The sequence below is a fragment of the Hypanus sabinus genome, chromosome 1, assembly GCF_030144855.1.
Source record: "Hypanus sabinus isolate sHypSab1 chromosome 1, sHypSab1.hap1, whole genome shotgun sequence".
NCBI classification, from domain to species: domain Eukaryota; kingdom Metazoa; phylum Chordata; class Chondrichthyes; order Myliobatiformes; family Dasyatidae; genus Hypanus; species Hypanus sabinus.
Genome location: NC_082706.1, coordinates 115,773,632 through 115,793,196, shown reverse-complemented (window position 1 = coordinate 115,793,196; position 19,565 = coordinate 115,773,632). Strand labels below are relative to the sequence as shown.

The window sequence follows — 19,565 nt, the reverse complement described above, 5'->3', positions numbered from 1 at the left end:
CTATATTACTCAAATATTACTGAAGTATTAATTACACAACAGTCTGGTCACCATTCAAAAAGTTGGCAAAACTATAATGGGCTGGATAGAGTTCTGCACCCTTTTGTTTCTACTGAAAGACACAGGTTGGCCTCAAACAATAACATGAAGGGACAGCGTTTCCTTTTAAGTACATGAGTACAAAAGACTTTCCAGAATTCATAGAAGAAAACTTAGCAATACATCACAAGTCTGTGAAAGAGGGCACTCAACTTTACATAAACTCATTTAGCTTCAAACCTTGGGAGAAATGCCTATTTTTTTTCTTTTTTGCATTTTAATATTTTCATGTGTCCTACTTTCTGGTGTAGTTTGAGTTATGATTAGATTATAAATGTTTTATATTGACAAATCTCCTGTCACTTTCCTGTAGCAAAATGCAATGAATTTTGGAGGCAGAGTACAACATTTCACTGTGGCGAACTTGTGTTTTACTCAGTAGGAATGGATATGGATTTCCAGGGCACGAGGACAACTTTATCTTACCCTCTTTTGCATCAGATTCAGTGAGCTGTTCAGTGTTGTTGCATAAGTTTGCATTTGAGTTAGGCTATAAACTAGTCCTTAGGTAAATAAATTATTAAATTCAATCTTTCCATTAATATCCTGTCTCTGATCTAGAATATTGAGGATTTCAGAAATTGAGGTGAACAATTGTCATTCTTTAGCTATCCTAATAGTAAGAAAAGAAGGCAGTTTCTGTAACCCAGTAGAGTAAATTGCAAACTATATTTAGAAAAAAGATCTTGTTTAAAATTTCTCATACACTTAGCATGCTATGTTGTATAACTTGTACAAGAAAATTATCTGATATCTCCCAGGGGACGCTTCCACCTTGCATCTGCCATTAGGGCAAATGTAGATTGTGCTCACTTCTGACTCACTTGCAGAAATCATTCTCAGTGACACACTTTTGCGGGGGGTTTGGCCTACAAGTGTTAGCATGTACTGTATGTGATTTGCTGATCTGGATAAATGGGAAATAAGAGGTAAAATATTTGGTGCTGCTGCTACTTCCAGCATCCAGCGCTCTGTGATAATGAATTGGAAGCCAGATGTTTGAATAGTGCTCCATTCTGCCAGCCCCTTTGGTATCCACAATTATCGCATGCAATGGGGAGGGGGTGCAGCATAGTGACACTTCATGCCTCTCAGCTTCAGTGACCTAGATTTGTTCAGCTCCCTGGTGCTGTCTGCGTGAAGTGTGCACATTCTCCAGGTATTCCAGTGTTCCCTGGCATCTCAAAACATGCTGGTAGGTTAATTGGCTGCCGTAACTGATCTCTTAGTACAGGTAAGTGATAGAAGAACAAAGATGAGGTTGATATTGAGAGCAATGTGAGAGAGAATAGGCTATAGGGGAAATGTTGGAGAAAAGTATATTTTATGTATATATATGTTGCAAGAAAAAGCTTATAAACCCTTTGCAAATGCCCGCTTCTCTGCTTTAATTACTTTAAAAATGTGGTCTAATCATCATCTAAGTGGCAGATGGAGTTTAACCCAGGTAAGTGTAAGGTGATTCATTTTGGTAGGTCAAATATGATGGCAGAAAATAGTATTAACGGTAAGACTCTTGGCAGTGTGGAGGATCAGAGGGATCTTGGGGTCCGAGTTTATAGAATACACAAAGCTGCTGTGCAGGTTGACTCTATGGTTAAGAAAGCATGCGGTACATTGGCCGTCAGCAATTGTGGGATTGAGTTTAGGAGCCGAGAGGTAATATTGCAGCTATATAGGACCCTGGTCATTCCCCACTTGGACTACTGTGCTCAGTTCTGGTCACCTTACTACAGGAATGATGTGGAAACCATAGAAATGGTGCAGAGGAGATTTACAAGGATGTTGCCTGGATTGGGGAGCATGCCTTATGAGAATAGGTTGAGTAAATTCGGCCTTTCTCCTTGGAACGACAGAGAATCAGATCTGACCTGATAGAGGTGTATAAGATGATGAGAGGCATTGATCGTGTGGATAGTCAGAGGCTTTTTCCCAGGGCTGAAGAGGCTAGAATGAAAGAGTACAGTTTTAAGGTGCTTGGAAGCAGATACTGAGGAGATGTCAGGAGTAAGTTTTTTATGCAGAGAGTGGTGAGTGCGTGGAATGGGTTGCTGGCAACGCTGGTGGAGGTGGATACAATAGGGTCTTTTAAGAGACTTTTGGATAAGCACGTAGAGCTGAGAAAAATAGAGGGCTATGGGTAAAGCCTAGGTTGGTCTAAGGTAGGGACATGTTGGGCACAGCTTTGTGGGCCAAAGGGCCTGTATTATGCTGTAGGTTTTCTATGTTTCAATGTTTCTATGTTCCTAAGTCACAATAATAGACAAACACGATCTGTCTAAACTATTAACATGCAATCAATTGTACTTCTTTACAATATTGAGTACACCATTTAAATAATCACAGTCTAGGTTCAAAAAAGTATGTGGCCCTCTAGGCTAATGCCTTCTACAAAAGCCGTTTGGAATCAGGTGTTCTAATCAATGAGTTGAGATTGGAGGTGTGGGTTGTAGAGATGCCCTGCCCCATGAAAAAGACATACAAAGTCGGATTACTGACAGAGCCTGCTCTTCTCAAGAAAGATCTGTTTATGTACATTATGCCTTGATCAAATGGGCATAGGTGGAAAAGGCTACAAAAGTATTTCTAAAGACCTGGGTGTTCGTTAGTTCACAGTAAGAGAAACTGTCCACAAATGGAGGAAATTCAGTACTGTTGCTATTCTCAATAGCAGTGGGCATTCTGCAAAGATCACACCAACAGCACAGTGTGTAATGCTGAAGGAGGTGAATGAGAACTCAAGAGTAATAGCAAAAGACCTGCAGAAATCTCTAGAATTTGCTAAAGTCTCTGTTAATGCCCACTATAATGCCCACAACTGCTCTCCGTTAAAAAAATCACTGCACATCTCAAGTTTTCAGAACACCATCTGGATGCTCCACATTGCTTTTGGACAATGTTCTGTGTACAGATGAGACCAAAGTTCAACTTTTTGGCAGTAAAGCACACCACTTTGTTTGGAGGGAAAAGGGCACTGCAGACCAACCCCAAATCCTCAACCCAACTGTGAGGCATGGTGAAAGGAACATCATGGTTTAGGGCTGCTTTGTTGCCTCAGGGCCTGAACTGTTTGCAATCATTGACATAACGATGAATTCAAAATTGCATCAAGACATTTTACAGGAAAATGTCAGGGTAGTGATCCCTCACCTGAAGCTTAATAGAAGTTGAATGATGCAACAAGATAATGATCTGTAACGCAAGAGTAAATCAACAACAGAATGGTTTAAAAAGAAGAAAATTCATGCTTTAGAATGGCCATATCAGAATCCAGACCTTAACCCAATTGAAATGTTGTGGCATAATCTAGAGAGGGTTGTGCATGCAAGGTATTCCAGAAATACAGATGAACTAAAACAGTCTTGATTGGAGGAATGGTCTAAAGTTCCTCCTTTCCATGGTTCAAGTCTGATCAGCAGCTCAGGAAACATTTGGTGGAGGTTATTACTGCTGAAGGAGGTTCTAACAGTTCACGTGCTTTTTTGCATTAGATATGGCCCTTGTGGCTAAAGGGATCAGGGGGTATGGGGAGAAAGCAGGTCCAGGGTTCTGAGTTGGATGATCAACCATGGTCATACTGAATGGCGGTGCAGGCTCGAAGGGCCGAATGGCCTATTCCTGCACCTATTTTCTATGTTTCTATGTTTCCAGCCTGGACTGCGAATAATTAATCAATGTGTTCAATAAAGACATGAAAAGTGCAACATGTCGTTTCCACAGATGCTGTCTGGTCTGCTGAGTTCCTCCAACATTTTGTGTGTGTTGCTTGGATTTCTAGCATCTGCAGGTATTCTCTTGTTTTTGTTTGTGTGTAATTAGTTTAGGCACATTGTGTTTGTCTATTATTGTGACTTAGATGAAGATCAGATCACATTTTATGAGTAATTAATGCAGAAAACCAGGTAATTTCAAAGGTTCCACAAAGGTTTTCTTGCAGCTGTATATAAGAATCATGAATTCTGGGTTTTTGTGTACTTGGCTGCAAGGTAAACAAGACCTGAGTCATAACGTGTACCTAGTGAAATTGTCCAACAGCTCCAGTGTTGTGCCTCACTCTGCAGAAACAGCTCAGCGCAATGTAGATAACACTTAGTTCAGCTCTGTTAAAGGGCCTGGGCCAGACCTAATTCACAATAGATCTGGCAGCATCTATGGAAAAAATACAGTTGACGTTTCGGACCGAGACTCTTTGGCGGTCCTGCTGAAGGGTCTCGGCCCAAAATATCGATTGTACTTTTTTCCCACAAATGCTGACTGGCCTGCTGACTCCCTCCAGCATTTTGTGTGTGTTGCTTGGATTTCCAGCATCTGCAGGTTTTATTTTGCTTGTCACAGTAGATCTTCCTACTGGCAGGACAATTTTAAATTTTCCAGTAAGTTTTCTAGTACTTAAAGCTACCAGCAGGCTCCCTGCTATATCCAGGTCTTGTCAGACCTACGGCACTGCAAACCACCTTAGTAATGACATAACCCTAACCTCATCTGCTGTAGTTGATTTTAACTCTCACCCCACATTCTCATACTTAATCAACGAAGTGCTGCTTTTCCTGACTGAAGTGGTGACACTTCTTCCCATCTCACAGACTACCTCTGCTTGTCTGCAAGTTCCTTGAGCTTTGTACTCAATTGGCAATACTGTACTGGTGAGGTCACATGCACAATAACACTGACCAATTGTTTATTAATGTCTTTACATGGCTGTTGGCATGAAGAGAAGTTCCCAGCCTGTATCTCATTCCTTCTCCCCATCCTGCATCATTCTTCATGGAACCTCTGCTCTCCCAGAATCACAGCTTCACATCAGCTTTTACTGTCCTCAATACACCTTCCTCTTAAGGAGAGGTCCAATTTTTATTAATGCAGTAAATACTGGAATACTCAGCAAATTGGGAAGTATTTGTGGAACAAGAAAGAACATTAACAGTTGAGGTTAATGACCTTACATCAAAAATATTGTTGGCTCAAAAATGTTGTTAGCCCCCTACCTATTTATGCGATCACTGAAGTGTGGACTAAGTGGTGATTGCATGCAAGAAGCAAGGGGCTGATGATATCGAGGATCGCAATCCTCTTATACCCCCTGTGGTAAATGTAAAAGAGCTCGCAGGATGATTTGAAGAAGTGGAGAGAATTTCTCTCTGAATCCTGACCATCAAACGTACTTCAGTAAAAACAAATGTCATTGAACCATTTCTGGGGCATAATTAGTGTAGAGCAACACTTTCGGGAGTCAGCAAAAGGTATAGCATTGATAAAGACCTTTTGAACTACTGAGTGCTTTAGGGCGGCACGCTAATGTAGTGGTTAGCACAACACTTTACAGTACAGATGAATCGGGTTCAATTCCTGCTGCTGCCTGTAAGAGTACATTCTCCATGTCCAAAGAGTACATTCTTCCCACAGTCTAATGTACAAGTCAGTAGTTTAATTGGCCATTGCAAATTGTCTGATGATTAGGCTAGGATCTTAGCTATTTCAATAGCTACAGTAAATTGAATGCAACAATTTTATGAGAGAGAATTATCCTTGGGTGCCTGATGGAGCCAAAGAAGTGACAAGTGTCAGAAGTTGGTGGGGGGGGTGGAGGTAGAGGTGGGAGAAGTATAATTTAGATGTTTGTAGATTTTACACAGAATTAAGAATTCTTTGGTAGTTTAATTGATCACTTGTCCCCACTGTCGAGATGAGGCATAGAATAAAGACAGAGTTGATGTAAATGTTGGGAGAATGAAATATATAGCTTCTGGTGAGATTGATGAAGCATGCGTGCTTGATAGTTATTTATTTATCGAGATACGATGCGGAGTAGGCCCTTCCAGCCCTTCATCAATCTTACCAGGAACTACGTATTTTATTCTCCCAACATTTTCATCAACTTTCTTTATTCTACCCCTTATCTCAACGCTGAGGACAAATGATCGATTAACCTACCAAAGACTTCTTCTTAATTCTGTGTAAGATATGCAAACATGTAAATTATACTTCTCCCACCTCTCCCCCCCCCCCACCCCCTGCCGATCTTTGACACTCATCACTTCTTTGGCTCCAATCAGGCACTCAAGGATAATTCTCTCTCATAGAAATATTGCATTCAATTTACTGTAGCTATTGAAAGGTTAACATATGCTACAATCAACTGGAAGAATTTTTATACATTTTTAGAATGTATCCTGCAGGGCAAACTGTAAATCCTCTTGGATTTATGTTCAGGAGAATGCCAAACAAACATAATCCTGTGTAGTTTTTGAAATGTTCTATTTGTTCTTAAAGGATATCACAGATCAAATTGCAAAGCTGTTGCAGGATTACAAAGGATGACATTCAGTTTATGTACAAATCAATTTTTTTCCTATTTTATTTGCTGATCATTTTGTATATTTCAGGGCATCTTAATGGGAACTGGAGCCTTTCAACAACAGAAATAAATAGGGTTACATAAATATGCAGACTTTTAAGAGTGAGAAGAGATGATCTGAATAAAGGAGGGAAAGTCAGGGAACACCTGCAGAAAGGAAAACATTATTAATATTTCAAATGGTACAAAAAACATTTTGCTTAGTATCCCAAAGCTCTTTGACAGCCATTAAGTACCTTGAATGTGAAATCACTGTTCAGATGAAGGAAACTTTCACAAGAAGTACTGAAATAAACTCAATAGCCATTCTCTGGTGAAATATTTCTTGGTGTGAGTTCAGAGAACTTCCTTTACCATAATTCCTTATAGCTTAGAAGTTTTACCTTGTCTTGCCTTTTTTTGCCTTGTCTTCCCATATTTGCCATCAACACCCCACTGATCTTGTTGTCTCTAGGCCTTCAGACTGGTCCAGAAGGGTGAGATCACATGGGTTCCTTGGTGATCTAGCCAACTGGATAGAAAATTGGCTTGTGGAGGGAATTAGAGATTGGTTCTAGAGAATGTTTTTCCTCAGTTTGGAGCCCTGTGAATAGTGATGTGCACAAGAGTCAATACTGGAGCATGTTGTTTGTCATATATATTAAAGCTTTGGTCCAGAATGTAGGTGACATGGTTAGTTAGTTCGAGATGGCACCAAAATTTGTTGAGTGGTAGATTGTGAAGAAGGTTAACTTGGTTTATAGGATCTAATTCAACTGAGAAAGCATGCAAAGAAGTGGAAGATGGAATTTAATTCAGGTAAGTTTAGTGAAACAGTTTGAGAATTTATGCTTGGGCGGGTCATACACCATAAAAGACCGAACCCTGTGGAGTGCTGTAGAACAGAGAGATCTTAAGATTCTACATTGTCCCCTGAAAGTGTTGACAGGCATATGCAAAGTTGAGAAAAAGTGATGTGGCATGCTTACTTTAATCAGAGTGGTCTTGGAGTACAAGAATGGGACATTATGTAACAGCAGTGCAAGATGTTGGTGAGACTGCATTTGGAATATTGTGTGCAGTTCTGGTCACCATATCATAGGCAAGATATGATTATCTAAAGATGATGTAGACAAAGATGTTGCTGAGTCCAGACAGCTTGAGTTATAAGGAGAGACTAGATAGGCCGTTTTCCCTGAAACTAGCAAGGCTGAGGGGGTGACCATATCAAGTCTTATAAAATCATGAGAGGTATAAATAAAATGGGTGAACTCAGTCATTTTCCCAGTGCAGATGGATATATAACTGGGGGCTTAGGATTAAAGTGAGAGAAGAAAGATTTATAGGAGATCTGAGGGGTAGTTTTTATTTCTCACAGAAGGTGCTGGATAAATATAATGAGCTGCCAGAGGAAGTGGTAGAGGCAGGTAAAATTACAACATTTATTAGACGTTTGGGAGGGAGCATGGATATGAAATGTTTAGCAGGACATGGGCAGATTAATGACTAACTCAGGGATGTAGCTTGGTCAGCACAGAGAAGTTATGTGGTAGGGCCCGTTTCTGTGCTGTATAACTCTAACTTTGACACTCACCTACTGCAGTGAATTAACCTCCCAAAAAGCTACCATTGGGATTTCAGAGGAAAACAGGCAAAATTACCACATTTTGCTGACCTTTGGCAAAAGAAGTATTTTCTGACATTGCCTTTAAATATGCATACATGCAAACTCCACAAAGACAGCACTGGAGGTCAGGATTGAACTTAGATGTTAGGCAGCATCATTGTACTCGTGTTTAAGTTGTGCAGTGGGATCTTTTACAATGACTTTGGAGGATGTAAAGACTTCTTCAATCAAAAGTCGTAATTTCTGAAAAAAAATATCTTTTCCTTTTTTATTTTCTGGATAAACCAGCGGGATAAACCATTTAATTCAGCAGCAAGACTGACATCAACTAATCTTTAGCAGATCTATACTTTTACTTGCGTTTTACTTGGGTGATCTCCTGCAAAGGTTATGGTGGACAATTGAGAATATTTCCCTAGAGAAATGACTGCTATATAGCCTTGTATGAAATCACTTTGAAAATAACATAATGATGCCTCAATTAAAATTCAACATTGCAAGTGAGAAAGTTGAGCCTTCTTGCTAAGGCATTGGCACAGTTTAATTTCAATGGTCATTTTGTAAATCTGTCTTTCTGTTTCTCTGTCTGACTAGTTTTCAACAATTTATTACTGTTGTTTAAAATAAAATCTCTCAGTTTTAAATTACCAAAAAATGTAGGTGTAACTGCCAAATGAAGTTGGTGATAATCCCTGTTTGGAATGTGAGCACACAACACATACTAATGTATTGATATGCTTCCAAAAAATTGTTTTGTATGTTAGATTAAGAGGTGATCTAAATGAAGTCTTTCAAAAAATTAAAAAAAAATTGACATGTTAGATTGAGATAAATTATTGCCAGGCATGTCCAGAACATGGGTGCATGTTAACACAGAAGCAAAATTCTGACTGTCCTGGATATCTGAAATTACAGTAAAAAATGCTGAAATCTCAAATCTGACAACATCTATGGAGAAAGTTAACATCACAGGTCAGTGATTTTTTTTTGTCGGTACTCTTTAAATCATGTCAAGATTGCACCATTTAGAGATAATGTCAGAAAATACTTCTTTTGCCAAAGGCGAGCAGAAATTGGAAATTTTCTGAGTCATAAAGCTGTAAGGCCAGTTTAATTAGAAAAGGAAACAGGCTGATAGATTTTTTTTTGTCTGTTTGGGATTCAAGGCTGATAGATATGGATCAGCCATTATTTCATTAAATGTGAGAACATGGTTTTCTTCTATACTACAGTTCATTAGAACTTTGGAGTTTGCTAGTTAGTGCTTGGAGTTCATGTTGTTCTATTAGTCCTGCAGAACCCCATAGCTGATTCACAAGTACAGTTTTACCCACTGGATTGTGGAAATTGGATTTAATGTCATGCAAGGAACTTTCTCGTGGATGGCAAGCTAATGGAATTATATTTTAGTGTAAATGCAACTGACTAGGCAGCTTCCTAAGCATGCCTCACATTATATCCTTCTGAATTCCATACTTAACAAAAGAGCAAATCCACATCTGGAAGTTCCAAATTTAAGAAGCTAAATCAGTAGCAATTTTCTTATGTAGATAGAGTTTTATGGGTATATATTTAGTGCAATCTTCAGCTTTTTCAGGTGAATGCCAAATTCTATGACATGTTGAAAAGCATACAATTTCACTTGAGCATCTGTCTAATATTTCTCTCTAAATAACATACCCAGAAGGGCTTTATTTTTATATGGGACCTTTGAAGATTATTAAAGATTCTTAACAATCAGGTAAGGAAAAGAATTCTGAGTCAAGGAAGGAAACAATAGGAGAGGAACTAAACATTTAGGCAAAGGTTTCGGCATATTGCTGAAAATGTTAGCTCCTGGGATCTGACTTCAGTTCTGCCCTTTGGTTATGTCAGATAGAGTTTTCGGGTTCTCCCTGTGATAAGATAGATTTCATCTGAGTACTCTATATCACTCAATAGTGTGGATAAATGTGAAATTAATCAAAAGAGGATTCCATGGGCATGTGAAAGAGTAGTTTGCAGGGACTACAGTTTAACTGGCAGGTTGAGTCAATAGTAAGAAAGATAAATGCAATATTAGCATTCATTGCGAGACAAGCAGAATATAAAAGCAAGTTGTAATGATGAGGATTTGTAAGGCATTGGTCAGACCACATTTAGAGTGCTGTGAGGGTCCATGGGAGATTTACAAGAATGATACTTGGAATGAAAGGGTTAAGAAATGAGAAGCATATAATGGCTCTGGGCCTCTACTCACTGGAGCTTAGAAGAATGATGGGGATCTCATTGAAAGCTACTGAATATTGGAAGGTCTAGATATAGTGGATGTGGGGAGGACACTTCCAATAACAGGAGAAACCATAGATCACAGCCTCAGAACAGAAGGACATCCTTTAGAGAAGAAATGAGGAGGAATGTCTTTAGCCAGAGAATGATGAATCTGTGAAATTCATCACCACAGATGGCAATGGACGTCAAGTCATTAGGTAAATTTAAAGCGGCGGTTGATAGGTTCTTAATTAGTAAGGATGTCAAAGGTTATGGGGAGAAGGCTGGAGAATGGATCGAGAAGGAAGATAAATCAGCCATGGTTGAATGGTGAAGCAGACTTAAAGGGCCAGGTAGCCTAATTCTGCTCCTATGTCTTATGGTCGTATGAACAGGCAGGAAATAAAGAGATATAGTCTTTGTACAGGCAGATGGTGTTGGTTTAGATTGGCACCATAGTTGATGCAGGTGTTGTGAGCTTAAGTTCAGTTCCTGTGCTGTACTGCCCTGAGTTCTTTATTTGCTAAAATATTAATATGGGTGCAGTCAAATTCATTAGACTTGTGCCTGATTTGTATGGGAAGGGCAGAATGTAAAACACTTATGTTGATCCTGTTTGGTTTTTACGTTCCTGGTTGTCAAACTATATAATGATAATGGAATTGTTGATTAATCATACCACAATCTCCAGTCTTAAACAAGCAAACTACATTGTACAGTGAGGAAACAAGAAGGGAGAGCAACAGAATCAAAGTCACCTTTTCCACCCAAGAATGTTATATTACCACAAGTCATTTTTCAAATTATTCATATACTGTATCCCAAAATGTTACTTTCTGAGAGAATCTATCTAATTTGCATTTGAATGAACCAATACTGCTTGCACCATCTCCCAGGAGAGCCTGTGTCATTCTCAGTGTTCTGTGGCTGTGGAGGGGAAGGTCAGCCAGAGAACCTGCTGCTGTTTCCCAGCAAATGAGCCCTATTCGAAATAAAACTTCATTGTCAAATTATTGGCTGTTTTAGAAACTGGACTGGCGCACACACATCAAATGCCCACCTTTTATTTTTAATGTTCTCATTTTATCAACTTGTGGATCTTTTGCCTCTCCATTAATATCAATAAAAAAATCTTGCAAATTTTGCCCTTTCCTGATCATGGCTTCAGATAATTATACTGTCTACAATTCTACTGTAAATTATTGTCACGCTAAATGGACATTGTTTGAAAGCTATGGTTATTATAAACAGAAAAGGAAAGCGTTGCAGAATTGATCATTTATATTTTAAAATGCCTGCTATCCTGAATGCGGTCATCATACCCCAAACACCATCTTTCACATGCCACACTTGGCCTTAATAAAAAGCACAACTAACTCTTCTGTATGCACGATCTGTTTGTAATATGAGATGGCAAACACAGGCTTCAGTGCAGGTTAACACAGATTTCTGAAAGGTAGTTCAGATTTATCATCTTTATAGAATAGTTTGAACAGAAAGAGTAATACAGCTATACTGCACTGACATATGCCCTATCTATATCCTATTTACCAGTGTTTAGTCCTCAACCTTTTAAACCCTTCTAGTCCATGTATCTGTCCAACTGTCTTTCAAAAATTGTTATTGTGCCTGCCTCAACCGTTCCCTTGACATCTGATTCAATGTACACCCTTTGTGTAAAAAAAATTTGCCTTTCAAGCTCCTCTTAAAGTTTTCCCTTCTCACCTATGCCCTCTGGTTCTTGATTCCACATCTCTAGGAAAAGACTGGATGTATTCACCATATCTATGTCCCTCAAAATTTTATACACCTCAATAGGATAACCTCTCAGTTTCTTACGCTCTAAGGAATGAAGTCCTGGCTTGTCCAACCTCACCAGGAGGAGCGAGGGGAGTAAGCAGTCAGTGCAGGGTCCCCCTGTGGCCATTTCCCTCAGCAACAAGGACTCCTCTTTGAACACTGCTGGGGGGAGGATGGCCTATCAGGGCACAGTAGCAAGAGCCAGGCCAATGGCACTGAAACTGCCTCTGAGGCTCAGCAGGGAAGAGTAAAGTCAGGCAGAGAAGTAATGATAGGAAACTCGATAGTCAGAGAGATGGACAGCAGGTTCTGTGTCCGCGAAAGAGAAGCCAGGATGGTACGTTGCCTCCTAGGTGTTGGGGTTCAGGATGTCTCAGACTGGCTCCAGAAGATTCTAGAAAGGGAGGGTGAGCAGCCAGAGGTCAGGGTGCACACTGGCACCAATGACATAGGCAGAAAGGGGGGAGAAGTCCTGTACGGTGAGTTTAGGGAGTGAGGGAAGAGTCTGAAGAACAGGATCTCCAAGGTAATATGAATAATGGGAGCTTAATATCCAAGGATGCACCTTGATTGAATGGAAGGCAGGTAAAGAGAGGGAGTGGGGTAACTCTGATGGGAAAAATTCAATTAAATCGTCAGAAAGAGATGACATAAGATCAGAAGATGTAGGAATCCTTGTGGGTAGAGTGAAGAACCTGCAAGGGTAAAAAGACCTTTATGGGAGTTATACACAGGCTTCTGAACTGTAGTCAGGATGTGGGCTACAAATTGCAATGGGAAATAGAAAATGCATGTAATAAAGCATGTTACAACAATTATGGGCAGTTTAAATATGTCAGTAGATTAGGAAAATCAGATTGGTGCTGGATCCCAAGAGAGGTAATTTGTAGAATGCTGATGAGAAGGCTTTTTAGAGCAGTTTGTGGTTGAGCCCACTAGGGGAAAGGCAATTCTGGATTGAGTGTTGTGCAATGAGCCGGATTTGATTCAGGAGCTTAAGGTAAAGGAACATTTGGAAGCCAATGATCATAAAATGCTAGAATTCACCCTGCAGTTTGAGAGGGGGAAGATAATGCCAGATGTATCAGTATTATAGTGGAATAAAGGAAATTGCAGAAGCATGGGAGAGGAGTTGGCCAAATTCTATTGGAAGAGGACACTAGCAGGGATGACAGCAAAGCTGCAGTAGCTGGAGATTCTGGGGGCAATTTGGAAGGTGCAGGTAGATACATTCAGATGCAAGAGAAGTCAAAGACAGAATAAAAGCAAAAGAGAGGACGTGCAGTATAACAAAAATTAGTGGGAAGTTAGAGGATTGGGAAGCCTTTAAAAATCATCCGAAGGGAACTAAAAAAACCATAAGGAGAGAAGAGATGAAATATGAAGGTAAGCTAGCTAATAATATCAAAAAGGATATCAATTTTTTTCAGATGTATAGTATGTGCAACAGGAGAACACATCTTGTACAATAGTCTCTGCTTTATTATTTCATACATTATTATTGCACATTGCTAAATTATGATTGTTTATATTATTATTCTGTGTTATTATAAGTTTGCACACTGCTAAGTGTTTTAAAATTTTGCTCCTGTAATGGAATTTCACACTCGGGATCAATAAATTACTTATTATTATTATGAATATTATTACTATTTATTAAAAAAGGTGAGAGTGGACATTGGACCACTGGAAAAACGATGCTGGAGAAGTAATAATGAGGGAGAAAGGATTGGCAGACAAATGTACGGGGGTGGGTGGGGGGGGGGGGGGGAATCTCATTGAAACCTATGAAAAGCCATTGAAAAGCCTAACAGAGTGACAGAGTGGATATGGCGAGGATGTTTCCTATAGTGGGTGAGTCTAGAGCCAGAGGGCACAGGCTCAGAATAGAGGGACATCCATTTAGAACAGAGATTAGAAGGAATTTCTCTCACTAGAGGGTGGTGAATCTGTGGAATTCATTGCCACAGGTGGCTGTGGAGGCCAAGTCATTCAGTATATTTAAAACAGAAGTTGTTTCTCAGTCAAGGCATCAAAGGTTATGTTACAGAAAGAATATGGGAGAACGGATTTCAGTGATAATAAATTAGCCATGATGGAATAGTGGAACAGATTTGATAGGACAATTGGCCTAATTCTGCTCTTATACCTTAAAATGGAAATAAAGGAATGTGGATAATAACAACATTCATTAGTGCACATGACATGATACCACCTAAAACAATTTATGTAACTAATATTGAACTAATAGGATTAAACAGAACTTGGAGGATAAGTTGGCTAGAAATCATTGCTCATATTAGAGCCAGGGCTAGAAATCTGGTTGCAGTATCAGTTGTAAATTTATTCTGGTTTCAGCATTGAAGATCTGGGACAGAAACCCAGCAGTGAGGTACGCTGTACTCCCACAACAGACTGGATATTCAAAATAAACAACTGACGGTGAATTTATACTTTACAGATCTTTCATCAGAATTTATGTTTGATTAATTAATTTGTTTATCCATAACTCCATAAAGCTAAATTGAACTTTCCTTCAGTGATTGGGACTTCAGTGCTGAGGAAAGCTCTAAAAGCTGTAATTATGAATTATAAGGAAAATTGATAAGAACTACAAAATGACTAAGAAAGACAAACAAACTGGACAAATATGTGGCAGATAAAGAAAAAGTAAGATTTCTTGTAAGTAGGAAGAGGGATTGTGAGTGTTAGCCATATGGTAATATTTAAAACTAGAGGAGCACACTTATGCACAGACCCATGATGATCAAGCAGGTAATTGTAAAGTAAGAAAAGAAGGAAATATCAGACACAACTCAGAGCTGCTTTTGCGATGCCAGTCTAACTTTGCTGGAAATGGAAACTTTGCCGAGAAGATAATAGCTGCAGATAAACTACCAGTGAAAGGAAAATTACTCTTGAAGGATTTAGTGCTTTCCCAGCTTTTGGTACTAAATGAAAAAAACAATTTTAATAAAGACAAAAGTCTTGCTTTAAGTAAGAACTGGATTTCAATTGTAAAGAAAGTGGGAGAGTGGAAACCTGATTGGATAAGGACTAACCAATCAGCAGGGATGAACTACAGGGATATAAATACCACTGGACTTGACATACCCAGGCATCATCCCTGAAGAAATTGGCAAAGTTTTTTTTAATGAAGAGTCAGTTATAATCGATACCTGTACCCAACAGGATGCCCAAGAAGAGTTTATTGAAAGTCACTGTTGTTTTCAAAAGTAATGTTGCAAACAATCAGCTGGCAGTAAAAGTCACACTACAGCAGGGGGTTCCCACCCTTGTTTATGCCATAGATCAATACCATTAAGCAAGATCCATGGACCTCAAGTTGTGAAACCCTGTACTACAGTTAGTTAATAAGACCATAAGACATAGGAACAGAATTAGGCCATTCAGCCCATCGAGTCTGTTTCACCATTTCATTATTGCTGATCCATTTCCCTCTCAACCTCATTCTCCTGCCTTCTACCTGTAAATTTTCACACCCTGACTAATCAAGAACCTATCAACTTCCACCTTAAATACACCTAATGACCTGGGCTCCACAGAAGCCTGTGGTAATGAATTCCATAGATTCACCACCCTCTAGCTAAAGAAATTCCTCCTCATCTCCATTATTTACTGTGCTGCCTGCACTGTTTTGTGCTCTTTATGCAGTCCTGTGTAGGTCTGTAGTCTAGTGTAGTTTTTGTGTTGTTTTACATGGTTTCAGTGCAGTTTTTGTATTGTTTCATGTAGCACCACGGTCCTGAAAAAACACTATTTTGTTTTTACTGTGTACTGTACCAGCAGTTATGGTCGAAATGACAATAAGAAGTGACCTGACTTGACTCGACTTTGACTAAAGTGACATCCCTCCATTCTGAGGCTGTGCCCTCAGGTCCTAGGAATCATCCTCGCCACATCTACTCTATCTAGGCCTTTCAACATTCGAAAGGTTTTAATGAGATTCCCCCACCCCCCACTCTTCTAAATTTCAGTGAGTAAAGGCCCAGAATTATCAGTTGCTCCTCTTATAATAAGCCTTTCATTTCTGGAATCATTCTCATGAACCTCTCTCCAATGTCCTTTCTTAAATAAAGGCCCATAACTGCTTACAATACTCCAAGTGAGGCCTCACTGGTGCCTTATAAAGCCTCAGCATCACATCCTTGCTTTCATAATGAACCTGAGTTCTTCTGGTATCATTATGTAGGAGACAATTGGAAATCTGAGAACTGGATAGGGATCTAGAAGAACCTGGCAGTGAAACCAAAAGTCACCCCTTACTTGTAGAAGCAAAGATTTCATGAATTAAAATGGCATCAATCATGGAGGAGCTGCAGCCACACACTTCCAGCTATCCTAGCCTCTGGTGTTGTTTGTGTGGAGATTGTACATTCAACCTGTGACCTGTGTGGGCTTCCTCCAGGCGCTCCAGTTTCCTACCAGATCCCAAGGGTCTGCAGGTTGAGCGGTCAATTGCCCCTGTTGCGTGACTGAGCAGCAGAATGGTGGGAATGCAGGAGAATAAGACAAGGTTTTGTGGGATTGGTGTAACTGGTATCAGAGGGCTGAAAGGCCATTTTCATGCTGAATGGCTCGAGCTCATAAAGAACATAGAACATATAACGGAGATCATAGAATTTAGAACAGTATAGTGCAGTACAAGCCCTTCCACATGCACTGCTCTGCAAAATCTTAACCTACTCCAGGGTCAACCAAACCTTTCCCTCCCACAGAACCCTCGATTTCTCTTTCATTCATCCGCCATCAAGAGCCTTTTAAATATCCCTAATATAGATAAAGGTTAGCTTTACTTATCATAGGTTAGCAAAACATCAGAAATGTGTTGTTTGTTTTAATTAATGACGAACACAGTCAGAAAATGTCTTGGCAGCAGCCCACAGGTGATGCCCACAGCTCAAAAGCCCTTACTAACCCGTACTTCTTTGGAATGTGGGAGGAAATCTACAATGTACAAGCTCCCTACAGAAGAGGTGGGATTTGAAGCCTGTTTGTTGGCACTCTAAGGCATTAAGCTAGCTACTAGGCTACCTGCCTCTGTCACCACCTCAGCAGTGTTCCATGTACTTAGCACCCTCTGTGTAAAAACAAAACACCTCAGATATCCTCCTGTCACCCTAGAAGTATGACTTCTCACGTTTCCATTGCTGCTCTTGGAAGAAGGCACTGGCTGCCACCCTAATTACGCTCCCTAACATCTTGTACACCTCTATCAAGTCACCTCTTTCTTATCCTCCTTTGCTCCAAAGAGAAAAGGCGGAGCTCGCACAACCTTTCCTCATAAGACATGCCCTTTAATCTAGGCAGCATCCTGGAAGATCTCTGCACCCTCTCTAAAGCTTTCACATCCTTCCTGTATCGTATCAGATCAATGACAAAAATGTGGCAGATGCGTATGCAGCCTTTTGTTAGTGTGGTGAATTGATTCAGCCTCCAATGCACAGACGGCTCTCTCCTTTCACACAGGCTTTCAAGAGCACATTTTTGTTTTCATCTCGGCAGGCCCAGTTTACAGTTCCCAACCTGTACCATTACTGACCTGATTCAGTGAAAATGTTTAATCATACGGCTCTGTCGTTCTTGCTCTGTGCATACATAATATTTGGCAATGAGAATCAGAACAAGAATGGCCACTCTTCTCCAAGCTCCCAATCTATTTTGGGCCACATCAGTGGCAAAACTAAATGCTGGAACCTGGCTGCAGTGGGAGAAAACCAAAGCAGAAATTGCAGAGGCCCTACAAGAGAGAGAATAATAATCAAGTTAGCAAGCAGTAGAGAACTCAGTGGCAAAGTAACAAACTACCCTTAATTAATTAACTCCATGGTTAACTCTTCACAAATGCTATTTTAATTGGTGATGAGGGCTTAAATCCTTCACTCATCATTGAGTTATGATTGAATATTTGCATAAGAAATGGGAAATTGTTTTGAAGCAGAAAATACTGAAAGTACTCATCAGTTCAGGCAGCATCCATGGAGAGAATAAAAGTGTCAATGTTTCATATTAATGAACTTTCAAATGAACTGCTGAGTGTCTCCATAAGCAACTTAGAACCTTCTAGAAGAACTCAGTACATCGACTGGAATTGTTTGTCACACCAGATTCCAGTCCCCTGTGACCCCTCTCAGCTGAGTGCTTCCAGCTTTTTCATCCACAGTAATTTCCTTCAGTGTTGTTGAATTTAGTCAGGATAAAGAAAAGAGCCGAACATAAGAAAATGAGACTATGGAGCAGGATTAGGCCATTCTCCCTATTGAGTCTCCGCTGTCTTTACCATTATGGCTGATATTTTTATCCCTCTCAACCCCATTCTCCTGCCTTCTCCCTGTAACCTTTAATGTGCTGACAAATCAAGAACCTATCAACCTCCACTTTAAATATTTCTCTTTCTTGCATGTGTAGTCGTCAGGGACCCTGTAGGACTTCCTGCTTTCCCATGTCCCACAAGAGGAACACTTCACTATCCTGCCTGGCAACCTCACTGCTCTAAAGAAAGAAGGATTAAATAAAGATTAAATGAATGTTTACTTATTGCTTATGTCTCTTCTCGCTGAAGCCTTGATGAGCCAAAGCCTTAACACCCCTTCTAAGACTGGCCCACTCCTACAATGGCCTCTCCACATAAATCTACTTCTTTTTATTGGATCGTGCCAAGTGCCTGATTATGTGCGATCCAATTTCTCCTCAGGAACTGTGGAGTGCAAACTGTGACAACCACCCTCCCTCACTTCTTTTTAATTCATTCTCCTGTTAAGAAATCCGATAACTCCTCAGGAACTATGGCACACAAAATGTATCAACCGCCCCGGCTCACTTCTTTTAAACTCCTTTTCCCTCTACTAGCCATTTTATGCGGGTTGACTCTGATATCAGACAGGTATTCTTGAACTTTTTGTGCATAGGTGGTTTTTGCCTTCTTGATGCCAAAAATGAGGTTGCTCCTGAGAGACTTAAGACAGAACTCAGTCTTTTAGTAGAGAGTGCACTTCTGTGTTTTGCCAGGGCTTCTGCTTGGGCCATGAGACCGTTCTTGACATACCAATGACATCTACACACTTACTGATGTAGCCGGTTACAGATAAGGAATATTCCTCGAGGTCTGCATCTTCTCTGTTTGTGGTGGCCTCCTTCAATGTTTGCCAGTTAACCCATTCAAAACAGTCCTGAACCATAGCGATTGCTTCACTAGACCATACAGCAAAGGTCCATTGGACTGGTTTCTCCATTTTCAGCAGCGATCAGTATGCTGGGATAAACGTTATGGTATGTAGTCAGAGAGGCCAAGATGAGCATGTGGGATGGCTTTGTAAGTACTGTGTCTGTCTGTATAAATACATTCTAGTTGGTTCATTCCCCAAGTGGCCATGGTGATGTGTTAGTGGAATTTGGGTGAAATGTCCTGCAGGTTAACATGATTCTCAAGTCTAG

The 19,565-nt window shown here is 40.1% G+C and overlaps 1 long non-coding RNA gene across 1 annotated transcript in view; it reads right to left on the bottom strand.

Annotated features, from left to right (window-relative positions):
• Positions 1-6,893: 6,893 nt before the first annotated feature.
• Positions 6,894-19,565, bottom strand: part of LOC132378529 (uncharacterized) — a 103,481-nt gene continuing 90,809 nt past the window's right edge. The window contains exons 4-5 of the long non-coding RNA XR_009507094.1: positions 17,674-17,871; positions 6,894-7,037 (exon numbers count right to left, since the gene is read on the bottom strand). This is a non-coding gene — a long non-coding RNA (uncharacterized LOC132378529). The remainder of the gene's footprint in view (positions 7,038-17,673; positions 17,872-19,565) is intronic.